Source organism: Poecile atricapillus, chromosome 1, assembly GCF_030490865.1.
Source record: "Poecile atricapillus isolate bPoeAtr1 chromosome 1, bPoeAtr1.hap1, whole genome shotgun sequence".
Classification (NCBI taxonomy): Eukaryota; Metazoa; Chordata; class Aves; order Passeriformes; family Paridae; genus Poecile; species Poecile atricapillus.
In genome coordinates, this window is record NC_081249.1 from 15357016 (window position 1) to 15372710 (window position 15695).

Here is a 15695-nt window from a genome sequence, read left to right on the forward strand (position 1 = left end):
TTTTAGCCCCTTCAATTTTCTTATTCAGACTCCTTATCTGGTTTTAGCTGCTTTCTCTCCCTTCCAGCTCTTTCTACTCTTGAGCTTTAGCCCTTCCTTGACAGGTATGACTCCTCCCTCCTCACTCCTGTCTCTGGGATTTCTTAAGCTTGTCATATTTTTTCCAGCCATGCCAGGCCTCCTCCTCTTTCCCCTGGCTCTGTTTCCTTTCCCTCTCTCCATTCTTTCATCTCAGGTTATCCCATTGAATTTGCTCTGCTTCACCCTTGGTTGCTTCCCCAACAAGTATTTGACCCAGGTCCTTTTTTCAATATAAATGCTCTTCCTCCCTCAGTACTTTTGCTCCTCCAGCATGATCTTTGGTGATTCCCTCTTGCTGTGGTACTGCCAGGGGCTGCTGGGAGAACAGGGCTTGGAGCCAATTTCGGTACCTGGCACAACCGAGGTGAGTTGTGAGAGGGAGGGGATTTCTGCCCTCCTGGACACAGCCTGCAGTGAGCATCCTGAGCATCTCAGCCAGTGTGGCACTAGTGAGTGACAATGAAATCCATGGGGATCCTAGCAACTACTACTAAATCTGTCAGTTGTATACTATTTTTTATTTAAAAAATTATTATTTTTTATCATATTTGTGAGATTATGTGGATACCACAAAATATATTCCTTGTATAAATATTACCCATGGTAAAATTTAAAGGTATGACGTTAAAACTTGTTTTCCAATAGTTTAGGATTTTAGGATAGTTTGCTACAATCTACTAGTACTAGATAGTACTACTATCTACAAAGTACTAAAGCTACTTTGTCCTAAGCTTTTTCCCCCCCCTCTGGAAGTAGATTCTTTTTAGAAATAAAAGGAGATCTTGACATTTCTTTTTTAAATATCAAATATGTTGTAATATAGATTTTAAAAAGAATTGCCAAGATAATACCTAGATAAATATGGGTTTTATAAAAGGAAATTATTTGCAATAATGGAGAGCACTACAGGGATCCTGTGAAATTTGTACAGTGTAAGTTACATTTTCAAGTAGACAAATGTAGGTCAGTTTTGTTGTTAAACTTGTGACTTAAAGCATAGCTTTAAGCAAATCAGAACCAAAGAAATACATTTTTCTGCAAAATAAACATTTCTCTATTTTTAATTTGAGCAAGCTATTAAAAAACCATAAAATTTTATCTGCTACCTCAGCCAAATTTTATAGCCTTGTTTTCATCCAAGACGCTTGAAATAAATATCAACAAACAATTAAAGAGATATTGGATTATTAGCTTAAAATTTTATTTATCTGGTATAAAACTTATTATTAGTGAAAGGCATAATTACCTCTATGCATGATTTGTATCCATGTGCCAAAGGGTACTATGTATTTGATTAATAATTTTTTGCTCTATATTTGATTCATGTTGTATTTGTACAGTTGGCTGATGTGAATTAAGTAAAATTTTATTTCCTGAAAATACTGTACTACTTGTTCATAATGTAGTTTTCCCCCCCCCAGTTTGTACAGCATCATGTATGCATTAAACTGTTAGCTCTTGAATATGAGGGCTCCAGCTTGAAACACAAATGTTGTTAGAGCTGGGTTAATTTTTTTTTCCTAGAAAAAAAACCCCACAAAACACAAAAGAGCAGAGTGTATTTCCTCATATGACATAAGGAAAAAAAAACACAAAACAAACGGAGGCAACAAATAGATACAATATTGTCTGAAATCTCTAATATCTGCTCATTGCTTGGCAAATATAGTACTGAGCCACCCTTATAAAATCTGTACTGTTCCAGAGCCCACTAAATAGATTTAGAAGCACACAATTTATGGGGGAAGAAATTGCATTACAAATATCCTGCTTGAATTTATTTCTTAGTGCAGACAGTTTAAAGATGTTATGAATAGTAGAAAAAGCAATGAAAGCTAAAATCAGGAATTTTTGTATGCTCTGGTAGCTTTTCTCTATTATGAAACTAAATAGTTTTAATTTCAAATAAAAGCAAAATTGTTTGTGTTAAAGATTGTTAAAGGAAATCAAAAAGTAAACATACCGCATTGCACAGTTGAAATATTTCTTTCCATTTTTGACAGTATTGTGAATATCTTTTTGTTTCTCACAAGTGTAGAGTCTAATATAAGGATTCACCTATTTGAGCACAGTGAATGAGTGCTGTGGAAAGGGGACTTAAGGATCACTCTAAGCCTTTTCATTATGAGGGCTTCCCCTTGGGAAATGAAGGGATATTTTTATTTTTAATATTCTTTTCCTCTCCAGCTGACACACTGTCTGACCTGGCAGTAGCAAGGTCCTGAAGGGTGTGTTCATTCAGCCAGAATTGTCACTGCTGGATCCTTCAGCTGGACTTGGGATGGGCTCCCTCTGAACACCTCTGCATGTTATTAGAACAAAATGGTGCAAACTGCTTGGGGTGAGGAGGTGAGAATTGACTGACTCTTTGCTGGTGGTGATAGGATGCTTGTTTTTCCCTTGAGCTGGTGTATGGGTCTGAATCACCATAACAAAGTGTTTCAGGGCTGTTTCACCATCTGTGGTTGCTCTCTTAATGCTCATGAAAATACACATAATTGTTGTTTCCCTGTTCTTACAATTTCTCTCAGGAGCCTGGGAATGCATTTGTCATCTCCTACAGTTTCCACCCCCCCACCTTTATCTGCTTCTGAGACAAAAGAGATCTAAATCCCCCATGTTTCTTTAGTCCTTCTTCAATGGCCTGTGTGATCATATTTTGTCATTTAATACAGAATATGTAACTCCTCCACAGAGTGCTCAGCATAGGGAATGGAGAACCTGGGTCTGGGAGAGAGAGGAGTTACTCTCACCGTAGCCCAGCTGAGAGCTGAGGTGTGATCTGATGAAGCATCTCAGTAAGGAGGGAGACTTAAGCATAAATGTTTTGTATTCATATGGAGTCCTAGCTTACCACGTCAACTGGAAAAAAACCCCAAACCCAAGATAACTGTGTCTTTTGAGCGAAATAGACTGATGTTAGTCAGTTACCTAGTAGGTAATTCTGCTGTGTACTACTAGGTACAGGGTCAATTACAGTGTATTTAAAAATAAAACAACCTGTAACCATTTTAGGTTGCAAAATAGCAATATCAAATGTTATTATGTTATGTACATGTAACTGAAGGAATTACAATGTACCCTTTTTCCTCATTCTATGGACTCTCTGGTGGTGCTGGAAGGACAGACCAGGCGTTTTTTATTTTATTTATTTATTTATTTATTTATTTATTTATTTATTTATTCTTTTCTTTTTTGATGTATTCAGGTTCATGTGGCAAAGCTAAAGCTAATATGAAGAAAAAAGCAGCTAATGTGAGAGCAGCATGCACACTAGTCAGCTTTACTAAAAGTTCTGCTGTCACTGCTATTTGGAAGGGGGCGTCCGTGCAAAAAGCAGGAGTTTGTTTGGCCAGAAACCAGTTTGTTAGCAGGCTCACTGGAAGGCTGGTATCTCTGTGGAATCAGTGTTTCACAAAATGATTTCTGCCCTGCGCTCACATTCCCATTCCTGCTGCAGCAGGTGGCAGAGCTGGGGCGGCGCGGGAGCCTCTGCAGGGATCCTGGGTGCGTACTCGGACTGACGGGGAAGCCGTGGCACTCACCTACATTTATGTGCTAGAGTGGTCAGGTGTGCTAGCATGTGCTGTGCTGTTGTCCTGCTAGACTTGGAGTGAGGAATTGGTGGCTGTTGCTGTATGGGAGAAGTGATAGTGCAGAGCATCTAGTAAGAAAGAGATAAACTACTTAGGCTGCATCATTTTTCCTGATTTCTTTTGTAGTCTAGGTACAAAGTACCACATTCATATCACTTAAAAAATAAATAAAAATTACTTTTTTTTTTTTTTTTAATTTTAAGAAGAGGTTGCTCTATTCCTGAATAAAAAACTGTAGTCATGAAATGTACTTATGGATATCTTACCCAGTCTTAAGAAATCTGTTTTCATAATTTTTACCTAAAATGTGAAAATTACATTTGGAATTGTATATTTACTTAACTGAGATTGATTACTCTGAAGAAAATTAATTTGCCTGTCTTTTAGAGTGTATAGAAAGAATCTGTGATTCACCTATTAGGCATACTGTATGGTATTTCTGAAAATAATTTAAAAGGAGGAGGAGGAGAAGGAGGAGGAGGAGGCCATCCTGAGGCAGCCTAATGTTAACTGCAAAGGTCTTAGAAGTGATGTAGCTGAGCAGGATCTGTCAAAGCTGTGATGAGTTAATAGTGAAGAACATAAGTGATGAAATGCATTTTCTGTTGGTTGACCTTTTAAATTATTTGATACTTCTTCTTGTGTTATTTTTACATGAGCCTTTCTTGAAAATATGATGCCAATATCTTACTTCACTTTGTTTAACTCCACCTTCACCCATTTTTAGTTTTAGCTCCCCCTCTCCCCTTCTTTTTTATTTCATTGAAGCATTTGTCAGATGTGCTGACAGGAGTGTGAAGCAGAGGGAGTGACATGTCCCTTGTTGTGCCTCAGAAATTATTTGAAGTAGAGTAATTGGGGGTCTGGGGATGGAAAAAATGGAGATAATATTCTGAAATAGATCTTAAGAAGTGAAAGGATGGGCCATAACTTTGATATCTTCTATGCTTGTTTTGAAAGGGTTATGGAAAGGCCATATGGTTAAGCTGCAGCCAACTGTCCATATGAGATTCCTCTTCTGCCACACAAGTTTTTCCTTTCTCTGTAACTAATTAACTCTCTAGCTGGGTCTATACACGGCAGTGTTTAGCCTGCAGAGTTAAACCCCAGTTAGTAACCATGGAAGCTCACATGATCCCTGGTGTCTGGCAGCCTTTCACCAATTCAGCACATTTTTTAAGCGGTAGGATTGGGTTCCTGGGTCTGCGTTAGCAGTTTGATTGTCTCTGCTGCTCCACTCCTAGTGCAGTAGGAAAGCTTAGAGTGCATTTCCTAGTGGATTTAGAATTTTTTTGCTATGTGGAATCTAAACCTCCAAATCTAGTAATAAAGACTTTTAAAAAGCATTCCCAAAGCTCCTGAGTATACAAAGCCTAGCCTACTCATGCAAACTTCTTGCATGAGTAGCTAGGGCTTATGGATACCTTGAAGACCAGCAGAAGAACTTTTGGAGTATTACTTCCTCTATATTACAGCCAATAAAGTATGGAGATTCTTGCTCCAGACAAATGGCATTGGATCTAGAGGAGCATTCCAATTAGTACCTTGTGGAAGAGAGAAGGGCAGGACTCTTCCTTTTACTTCTACATGTATGCTTTAAGAGCTTTGGCATGATGGAATGAGAAATTAGTCTGCAGATTTTGAAAGGAAGCTTAAAAATGTATGTCCTGGTTTATGGCTTGCATGCCATCTGTTGTGTTGCTTAAGCAGCTGGAAAAGGTAACAGCTATTTAAGTCTAAATTCAAAACTTTTGGTTAAAAATAAATGTTTGTTTTCCTTTCTTGTGCCAATTGAAGTTCCTTTCCATGAGTAAGTGAGGGGATTGTATCTCTGCCATATAACATGGTGATTTTAGTTCTCACTTCTTTCAAGATCACTTTGCAAAGAGGAGGGCTGCCTCAGCTTTTAAAAGGCTGTGGCAAAAGAACTGAAAATACTCAGATAATAACTGCATTTTTGCATAAGCGTTGCATTAGGGAGGTAATGGCAGAGGACTGCAAGGCTTGGTCTTCAGCAGGTAACCAAAGAAGGCACAGGCTGCTGGCCACAAATCAGTGGATGTTGGTGGAAGTACATCCTCCCTGCATGGAGATAGAGGTTACACTTCGAAATGAAGGAGTTGCTGTAGTCCTTTTCCCAGAACTCAGCAGTAATCCAATAGCTGAGAAGAATGGGTTTATCTGAATTAACCCTTCAATGTTGTCTTTCTTATTACTTCTCGAAATGGGAGCATAAAACTGCCGTTAAACCATTTTTGTTTCCTCTATGATGCTGCATATAACCTGCTAGCTCTAGGTTTGATGCTTTCAATATTGAAATACTTGGGTATGTACTTCCAGTGCCCATCTTGCTCTTTATTATAGCTTGAAATTGCATTTTTGAGCAGATAAATGTAATTTCTTCCATTTATTTGTATGAAAACTGGCTTGTTATCTAATGTTAGTGACTCTTAACTTGATCTCTTTTGCTCAGGAAAATCATTGTGAATTTTTGAGAAAAGAAAGTCCAACCTCCTCTGCCTTATTCAAATTGCCTGTTTTCTCTCTTAAATTAGGTCTTCCAACTAAGCTGTCACTTATAATTTAAATGTGACAGAGGAGGTGGCTGGGTTGCATTTAGTTTTTCACCTTGAAAAACTGCAGGACAAGCCAAAACTATAGCAATGGTTACACTCCTTAGAGTGCAGGGGAACTACAGGGTAACATCATACCTTTTGCCAAGGCAGGTAACTAATTGTGATTAAGTGTGCAACATATGCAGATAGAAGAAATGTACATGTAAAAGTAAAAAAGATAGAAGCTTACTGAATAGGTGACTTGGTATTTGGTCTGTTAGGAAGTAATCTATGCAGCTCACTATACTCCTTAAGTCCCTGTTACCTTTGTTTTCACAAGTAATATCTTATAGAAATTGTCTTCACATCAGACTGAGAATATTCTGTGTGTAACCCTAGGAGAGAAGTGCTGTGAATATGCCCCTCTTGCTCATTGCTTTACTGTGCTGTAACAGAGTTAAGCTTTCCTGTATTTACCACTTACAATCCATATGTACAAAGTTGCAGATGCTAACCATTTTTCACAAGAAAATACAGGTGCTGACTTTAACTTGCTGCTGTCAGGCAGTGCTGTAAGTGCTGTCTTTGATGAGCAGAGATCTCAGGAGAGTGACTGGGCAGATGTAGATGTGGAACAGTTTATAGCTTGTCCTTACTAAGCAATTTGTCTCTTATATGTTGGGGTGGTGTTTTTTTTGGATTTTTTTCCTTTTTTTTTGTTTAAATTTACCTATCTATATTAGGGAAAAAGTAATTTGCAAATCCACTCCCTTCCCCTTTGAGTTTCGTAAACAATAGACTGGGTTTTAGACTACCAGCGCCTGCTGATTTATGTGTTCCTGCTGTTCTAGACTCAGTTCCTGGTTTGCCAGACTTCTGGCTCTGTTTGGACATGTTTTGAATTTAGCAGCTTAATCCATTGAATGACTTGATTTTCAAGGGAGAGAGTTTTGCTTTCCACAGCCAGATCCTTGACTGGAGCTGATGCCTAGCCTGCTGTACTGTTAATACCTGGTTTAAAGTGTCCAGTTAATTTTTCATTTCTTGAGTTCCCCACTTCCCCTCCTCTTTTAAGTCTTGGTTGTCATGGAAGTACTGAATTTTGGTGACAAACTCTATTTTTTCTCAAGCACCTCATAAAATAAGGTGAAACTTGTTAGCAGGAACTGTTACTGTATTACTTTAGACACCTGTAATTATAGAATTTGTAATTTTTCTCCCCTTTCGACACCACAGCCTCCTATTATTTTAATGCATAATTTCAGGCTGTAAAGGAGCTTTTATAATAGCCTAAGGAAATTCAGAGAGGCTGTTTTGCAGCCCGTCCCAATCCCCAGCCTCTCTGGAAACTTTCTTGCATAGCTACTCTAGCTGTGAATTTACAACAGTACCTCAACACACCAGGGAAGGAACTAACTGGGCTTCATTGGATAAAAGATGAATACTACTTTGTACAAATGTTATGGTGTTTAGAGCGTTTCTTCCCGGTCTCAGACATTTTCAGTAGGTCTTGGTTCTAATTCAGCATATGTGCTTCCTTTTAAAAACAAACAGGATTGGGTTTATGTTCTTAGCGAGTACCCTCTGTATTTTCTGAGGGTGGAAGGCAGAGCTCTGTGTGCAAAGGCAGAATACATTGATGCTGAAGGACTCTTTACCTGTGCTATAAGTTGCTACATTTCCTTTTCCCCCTGATTTAGCTTTATTCCTGTGCCCTATCCCACCCCCATTTTGAGGATTCCTCAGTTTGTTTTGCATCTTAACTAGAATCTTACAGACTCAGATGGCTGTTCAGTTTGCAGAGCTAATTTCACTTCCTTTAGGGTATCTAGCACTAGGAGCTGCACAATTGGCTTTTCTTCTGTTCCTAAGCAAATGGGATAGACAGAAAATAAAGTTTGATTGTGTACAGGCTTTGGGGCTGCTTCTAATATCTTTCACTTTTAATTTCCAGCTGTTGGTAATAAAAACCTGCTTTAGAAATGATCATCAACTTGATACAGTTATATGGTGAATAAAACCTGTATTTTCAAACCTCTATATCAGTTTTTGAGGCCTACTTTTTCTTGGCAGTCTGTAGCAGTACAGTATCTTATGGTGGTTTTAGTGCTTGCCCTCCTGAGATTCAGTGTTTAAGCAGGATACACAGGCAGCATAAAAGGTTATAAAGATAATGAGTACAGAATATTACAATGGTAAAGGTGACATCACTGCAACAGGCAAAGTGACATCTGGCTGTGGTCAGAAACAGGTGCTCTTGGGTTTTGTGTTGTTTTCTCTGACATCTGGATAGTGCAGCTTTGAGTTTCTTTCTCTGAAGAACAGAAAGTCATGTCTAATACATTTTTCTGCTATGAATGTCCTTGCTAATGTATAAAGCTGGCTTTTCATGCGTAAAGTTACAGGATGAGAGGCACCAAGCAGTTTTTCTGGTACTGTTAAACCCTGAATCATTGCTCTCTGCCCTGCAAATCAAAGGCTTAACTCCTCCAGCCAGGTTTGGCTGTTGTTACTGCCTGTGCAGAGTTACAGGTGAGGCTCATGGTGCCAGTGTTGCTACTTCTGCTTCAGACTGGATCACACAAGCATGGAATGGAGTTCGACATGTTAAAATCTAAATAAACACTTCCATGTTTCGTAGCATTTGAATGGGATAGCTTTTTCAAAAAGAAGATGTGGAAAAATCTGGACACCTTCCACAAGTGTCATGACTCAGCTAGATTTGCTAGCTTTCTCTTACAATCCATTTGGGCAGAATTTCTACTGGTGATGGTGATCATTTTCTGATGTATCCAACAGACACCTTTTCAAGCAGTGACTGGGGAATAGAATCAAAACAATCAGAGTGTTCCTTTTTAAATAATTGCACTAAAACATCCACATAACTGGACAATATTAGATTTATGAAATAAAGCTTACAAAATTAAACAGAGTATAAATGAGTGTCAACTGCCTGCACTCTTGCCTTATACATTACCAAAAGGATTTTACATGTACTACAGCAATTTAGATTTTTTTTTTAATGTTAAATATACTGAACAGTTTTGGTATTCATTTACACAAAATAATGTCCTAAGGCACTATTCACTGTAGAACAGCAGAGTGTGGGAAATATTTTGGATCAAAAGGGTCTTTAGGGCATCTTTTCTTTCGGACATCTCTTATTATTAAAATAAGGAAAGAAGTTTAAAAACATGATGTGAGAAGAGAGTGTAAATAAAATTTAGCTGTGTCCTCCAAAGTGTACTTTAATACTTAATGATTTTTAGAAATAAGCTGTGGAGATTGATTCTAATTTTGTCTGGAGTTTTTTCTGTTAACCTTATTGTGTATGGGATATGTGTGTGTGAATTAAGAATGCAAATAGTAATAATTTTTATTATTTAATAGAATTTTTTTCCTTTTAAAAATACCATAAATTTTGATCAGCTGGTAAAATTATTTGGCCAAAGATTCTTCCTGAATTCAGGGTTAGCAATGTTTTTACAATACTTACTTGAAAAATGTAGTTTGTGGCTAACTGCCCCAGATTTTGAGTGAATGAAAATAAATATCCAAAGACAAGGACAGAGCTGTGAGTTTGTGAAAAGGGAATGCTTTTCCAGTTTTCCTTGTGCACTTCAGAAATTTGGGTAAATATTTTGATGTGCCCAGAAAACCTGAGCAACTAAATGAAGGAGTCTTATTTGCTGGCCTGAGAAGCATCTTTGTATAGAAAATTACTTTTGAAATTTAAGCTCTGAGTAAGAACTTAAGAGACAAACTAAGACAAATAAGTGGATATATGGGATTTCCCTGAGAATTGCATGTCTGTATCTTGTGAATAGATTTGAATAAAAAAATTTGGAAGTATGAGAGGGAATTTCATGTTCCTGAAAGCCAAACTGCTTTATTTTTCATCCCTGATCTATGAAACTGTCATACTGAAGGCACTGTTATGAGGTACAGGAGAACCTGGGAGAACAAAATATTGTGCTGTGGGAGAAAGAGGGAGAAAGGAAGCTGAAATACTTGTTTTGATTACCTGTGTCTCCAGCCTTTGTTTTCTAAATGACAAACAAATGACTTCCTATTAAATTGTCAATGGTGTTAATGTTAAGGTGTGCATGGTTCTGTTTAAGGATTTGTGTAACTGTGTAAATAAATGGAAACCAGACCATTTATTTTGATATGTGTGTGTATTTAATAAATATTTAAAATACAGGAAATACGGAATTGACCAGTATTTGGCTAGCACAGTCCTCATTATACTCAAGCTTCCTGCCTTTTTAAATTACTTTTTCCAGTTATTGAATGTTTATTTGTGTGGGCTTGGCCAGTGAATGTGAGATAAATCTTACGTAGATGAGAAAGCAAGTTACATTTTTTGGAAAAGACATACAAGTAAGAAAGATGAACATTATTTTTCAGGATTCAGGGTGTTTAAAGTGTTGATTTAGGACCTTCTTGCAGCTGCTAGAATATCTGGCCTTAGCAGATTAACTGGCAATTATCAAATATGTTTGACCAGGCTAGTTACTTTCCTCTCCCCTTTTATAGGTGAAGGTTCTTTCTGCAGCACTTCAGCTGTTCAGTGGTCTCATGTGACTCTTGTCATTGTTCACACCCTGTATAGTACTTCAGAAAAAATAAAGTCCAAAGCAAACAAACTCTTTCCTCGTGCCTTGTAATCTGTGCCAACTTAAATTTAGTGTTGGTATTGATGGTAGATAATGAAATATGTGTTGAAAATGTCTAGGTCTGAAAATACTTGTAAATACTCACAAATTCAATGTAGTAGTCACTGACCGTGCAGCACTTATGTGACAGAGGGACAGAAGATGGATGAAAAGTGACCAAATGTAGAATTGTTCTGTTCTCTTTAAATTACTGGAGGCTAAATGGAGACACTGTTATAGGAATGGATGAGGTTCATTTCCCTAGATGGGTGCTTGCTGCAGCTGCCTGCTTTCATCACTAGCAGGTGCACTGATGCAGTGATGCTCACCTTTCATGTCTGCATTTCCCCCTGCCTACAGCAGTGAGAACCACCTGAGCACTTGTGTGGAGCAGTCAGACACACCCAAACCAGTTTACAGATGTGCTGCACCTCCCCTGCCCTCTGTGGCTTCTCCTTCCAGTTGTGGATTTCAAGCTGCTTGCCAGGCCCTTGGATCTAATGTTTGCTGTTTGTTTGCTCTGTATTTATCTTCCTCTAGCAGAGCATCCTCAATGGGTCTTTTTTCTTCCCAGTTTTATACTGGGATTAAAAGTGATAGCTTTGTCTTTTATGCTTTTCAGTGTAGTGTGATGTGTGTTCAGCTCTGTTTCCTTTTCAGAGGAATCTGTTCCCAGGCCATCACTCCCATGAATTCTGGGACATGTCCACCACAGCCCTTGTCTAGAGTGGTTAATGACTTTCCTGAAGGAGTCTGTTAGTTGATTTGGGATTAAAACTATACTGTTTACAAAATAGAACACACCTATGTTTTGGGTGTTTCTTTAAACCACTGCTGTGTGGGTGTTCCTAGATAACTTTTATATTTTTCAATGTTCCCCCACGTAGTGGATTACAGAGGGGAAGAGCAGTGTATTCACAGTGTAAGAAGTGCTGACAGGTATGGGGTCTTGTTTTTCCTGAGGAATGGTCCTAAAAACTTTATTTCCTGATGAGACCTGTTAAAATCAGTAGAACTACCTGTGCAAGTGTACTCCTTGACCTGAAGTGTCAGGGACCGCTCCCAGTGAAAACAAAGTGGCTTATGCTCTGTGCTGTCAAAATTAATATTGTAAAGATAAAATAGCTCTACATCTGAACTTAAAGCATTTTGCAGTAAAGGCAGTTAAATCTAAATACATCTAGAATATCCTGTAATTTCTAGAAGATATCAGAGCATCTTGAAGAAGGAGTGTTGTTTTTTGCCTTCCCAGTAAAAAATACAGTTTGGGGGAGGGTGGATAGAGAGTACTTTTGTGAACTGCCTGGCAAATTACTCTGCTTTGCCTGCACCTTCTTGTGTTCAATATTTACCACAAATGGAAGGATATTCCCTTCTGCTAAGATTTCTCCCTATTCTTTTCAAGAGATATTTGTATTTATATTAATTATTTAATGATTGGCTTAATTTTCTATGATTTGTATTGTGCGTACACATTTATCTTTCAGAGCAGGGAGCTATTTTCAAGGTAGGCTGCTCTTGAGGAACAAAAGCTAAGTCATATATTGTCATTTTTCGTGTCATCCTGAGAACTGTGTAAGTCAATATTTAGCATTTCAAGGCATAGATCTGCATATATATAATTGGAGCCATAGCAGTTTAATACTTAAAGTTGCAGTAAAGTCTACTTGAAATGTAGGTGAGTCCTCTTTAACACATAGGAATAACACTCAGTGTTTTCCTTCAGCCTACAACACTCAGACCAGGAGTGTATCAAATGTTCAAAATGAATTAATCTTTTCTTGATAAATTGGTGAGTAAAACAAATTGATAATGCTTAGATAAAAAAATAGGTCTTTCTTCTACATATGGCATATGAAACTTTTCCCTCTTGATTCTTGTTTAAAGGTAGAAATGAAAAGTAAGTATAAAGTTTTTTAATTGAAAAGCACTTAAAGGCAATTTCCCTGGGTGTTTGTAGCTGCTGAAATCTTGTTTCTGCTTGCTGAATCAGTCTGCATCATCATTCATGATGAATTCATGATGAAGGCAAACAAACTCAGAAGACTCAGTTCTGAAGTTCCAATATACCTTTATATATGGACAGACCACCATTTCATCATCCTTGATGACTCCTATGCACCTTCTGTCTGCTTTCTTTCTTTAACTCTCATCTTTAAACTTTCATTTCCCCTCAGCAGAACTGCATAATCAGTACTTTACTTTTACCTCTATCTTATTTACAGTAATAGTGAGCCTCAAGCACTCTGGTACCACATGGTATATTGGGAGAAACCATAAAATAGCCGTCTCTGCTTGGAAGGAGGCTTATCCAAACAAAAATCATACTTTCTCATGCAACTCATCTGTGAACAGGAAACTTGCTGTGTGTGCTAAGCAGATACACATCATTTTTTCTCATGTGGACTTGGCCATAATATGTCCTATACTGTCTTGGGGTTTTTTTTGTAATGCAGGTCAATGAGTCTGTGGCTCTCATAGCCTGGAAGGTTTGTTTAAGTTTCATGCTGGCTGAATAAACACTAGGTTGAGAAACTGCAAAGGTAGTTTCAGTATGATGCATTACTTCAAAGGTAGCATGCCAAACTCTTTTGCAAACATTGAGTAATTATGGGATTGAGTAATTTGAGGTGAGGCTCGTGGTCACCAAATCTTCTCCCATCTGTGATGCTAGGCTGCACCTCTCCTACAAATACCAATGGTATATCAAACTCTCTCAGGCATTTGTAGTGCCCATCACACATTTTTTAGTCTTGAGCAACACTCTGCTGTTCTGGGTCAGTGTTGAGCATGGTTATTTCTTCTATTTACATTTTTTATGTCACTTTTCCCTTGGATAAGACCAAGACATAGAAGGTTGTTTTGCTAGAATAGATTGACCCATACATCTTCTTTTTCCTGCTTGTTCCTTTATCACAGCTGTAAAAGAGAAGACAAAACATATGAAGAGCCTAGAAAATTCTACCATGAAAACCTTTGTCCAGAGACCTTCATTCTACTAAGAGAAAGCAGTCTCAAGTATAGAGGACAGCTGCTGCATTTTTAGGGGCTTCTTGAGACCCATTGTTTAAGGTTTGGGTCAATTTTCCCAGCTGTTTTATGAATAGGGCTATCTTTTCTAAATATCAAATCTCTAGAATTAAGTCTTATACCTCTGAAGAAATGTGTGACCTACATTTTATAAAGAGATTTCCTTGGTTCCAGGACATCTTTTAATGCGGATTATTAAAATTGTTGTTCTCAATCTTTTCAGTTTCATACCTTTTTATATTTTCCCCCCTAAGAAATTACCTCTGGGTTATGCTGGAACTCAGAAGACTATACCAGACAAAAAGGAATCCATAAGATATATTGCCCCATTCCAATTCCACATTCATTAACGTGTACCTGATGTAATGTTTGCAGGAAGAAAGGTCAGATTACAATGGAAAATAATTAGATAACAAATTTTGCTTGACAGCTGCAAGGGTTGTAAGACTTGAGGAACATGACTGTCGGAAGTGCTGAGGAACTGCTTCTGCCATCAGCTACCTCCTGAAATTGTTGGTGCTTAGCACCAGGAAAAACCAGAATCATGATACATTGTCTTGTGAACTGTGACAGGTGGATACCAGCAATTTTTTTTTAAAGAGACCTCTAGCCCTAAACTGTCAGACTGCAGAAGGAAGAGTGTTAAACTCTAATCTCTGATTTACAAGTCTGGCAGCGAGTACTACTCACATGGTGTGTGATTTGAATAATGATGTGTCTACTCCTGATCTCATTAACCCTGATTTAATCCAGGACCTTATTTCATTAATTCCTGCAAGCTCTCATATAACTGGTTACACAAACAAACAAAGCCCTAAGAATCTGTAACACTGTAACTATATTTCCCTCTAAATATTTTCACGATCCCTTTTTTTTGTCTTGAGAAGTCTCAGTTTGTCTCTCAAAACAGTGATGCATCTTCAAGGAACTCAGTTTTAATTTTACATGCCATGGAACTACATGACACTTGCCTTCCCCAGGGTTCAGTGGACTTCTCTGCATAACCTTAATAGCTGTGTGCTGCAAAGGGCTGAGCAATTGTGTTGGTTTGATAGAGTATTTTGTGAGAGGTCTATCAGAGAGCAATAGGAATGTCTGTAATTTGTCCCAACCTTTTCATGGCACAGTTCTTCATTCTACAGTGCAGAATTATGTGATTGAAGACCTCTGTTGGAATTTCTACAATTTTGCATTACTTGCTAATTGAATAGAAAAATGGCTGTTTGGACCATCACCAAGGTTTTTTAAAGTGTGGATGAAACGAAAATTTTGAAATTCTGTAAGCTGTATTTTATGTATTTTGTATGTTTTTGTGTAGCACAATAACTTCCTTTCAGTTTGTATCATTTTTTTTTTTGTTTCTTTTTCACTGTACAACATCATTTAGAAAAGATAAATCCTTTCTTAAAAAAACCTTCCATATTGTTTTCAAAAGAGAATGCAAGATACTGGCTGAGTCAGTTAATGTTCTTATTAGAAAATCCTGCTGTTAAGGATCACAGGGTTTGTGATAGGATTTTGCATAAAGGATTTATGTTACTTTGTCTCTCTCTAAACCTGTCTGTGTCATAGAGATAGTTTATCTGCTTATCTAACATATTACATTTTGTGATAATGTCTCCAAGCACTTTTTTTCCCCCAAGAGTGTATGTTGTTGCTTTTTTCTGTATTGGTCATCTCTTCAAATTGGTGTGATTGTGAGAAGGAACATAAATACAACAGAAGTTTCTCATATATATTATAAGTATCTTATATAACTATATATCTATATATAT

General features: G+C 37.6%; 1 protein-coding gene across 7 annotated transcripts in view; it reads left to right on the forward strand.

The window, feature by feature from the left end:
* Window positions 1-15695, forward strand: part of SH3KBP1 (SH3 domain containing kinase binding protein 1) — a 212755-nt gene that overhangs the window by 51743 nt on the left and 145317 nt on the right. The window contains exon 1 of one of the 7 annotated variants that reach the window (XM_058840438.1): window positions 3456-3588. The exons of the other annotated variants lie outside the window; for them this stretch is intronic. The gene's annotated coding sequence lies outside the window, so the exon portion shown is untranslated. Of the gene's footprint in view, window positions 1-3455; window positions 3589-15695 lie in introns of those variants that run through there. 7 annotated transcript variants of the gene reach the window in all.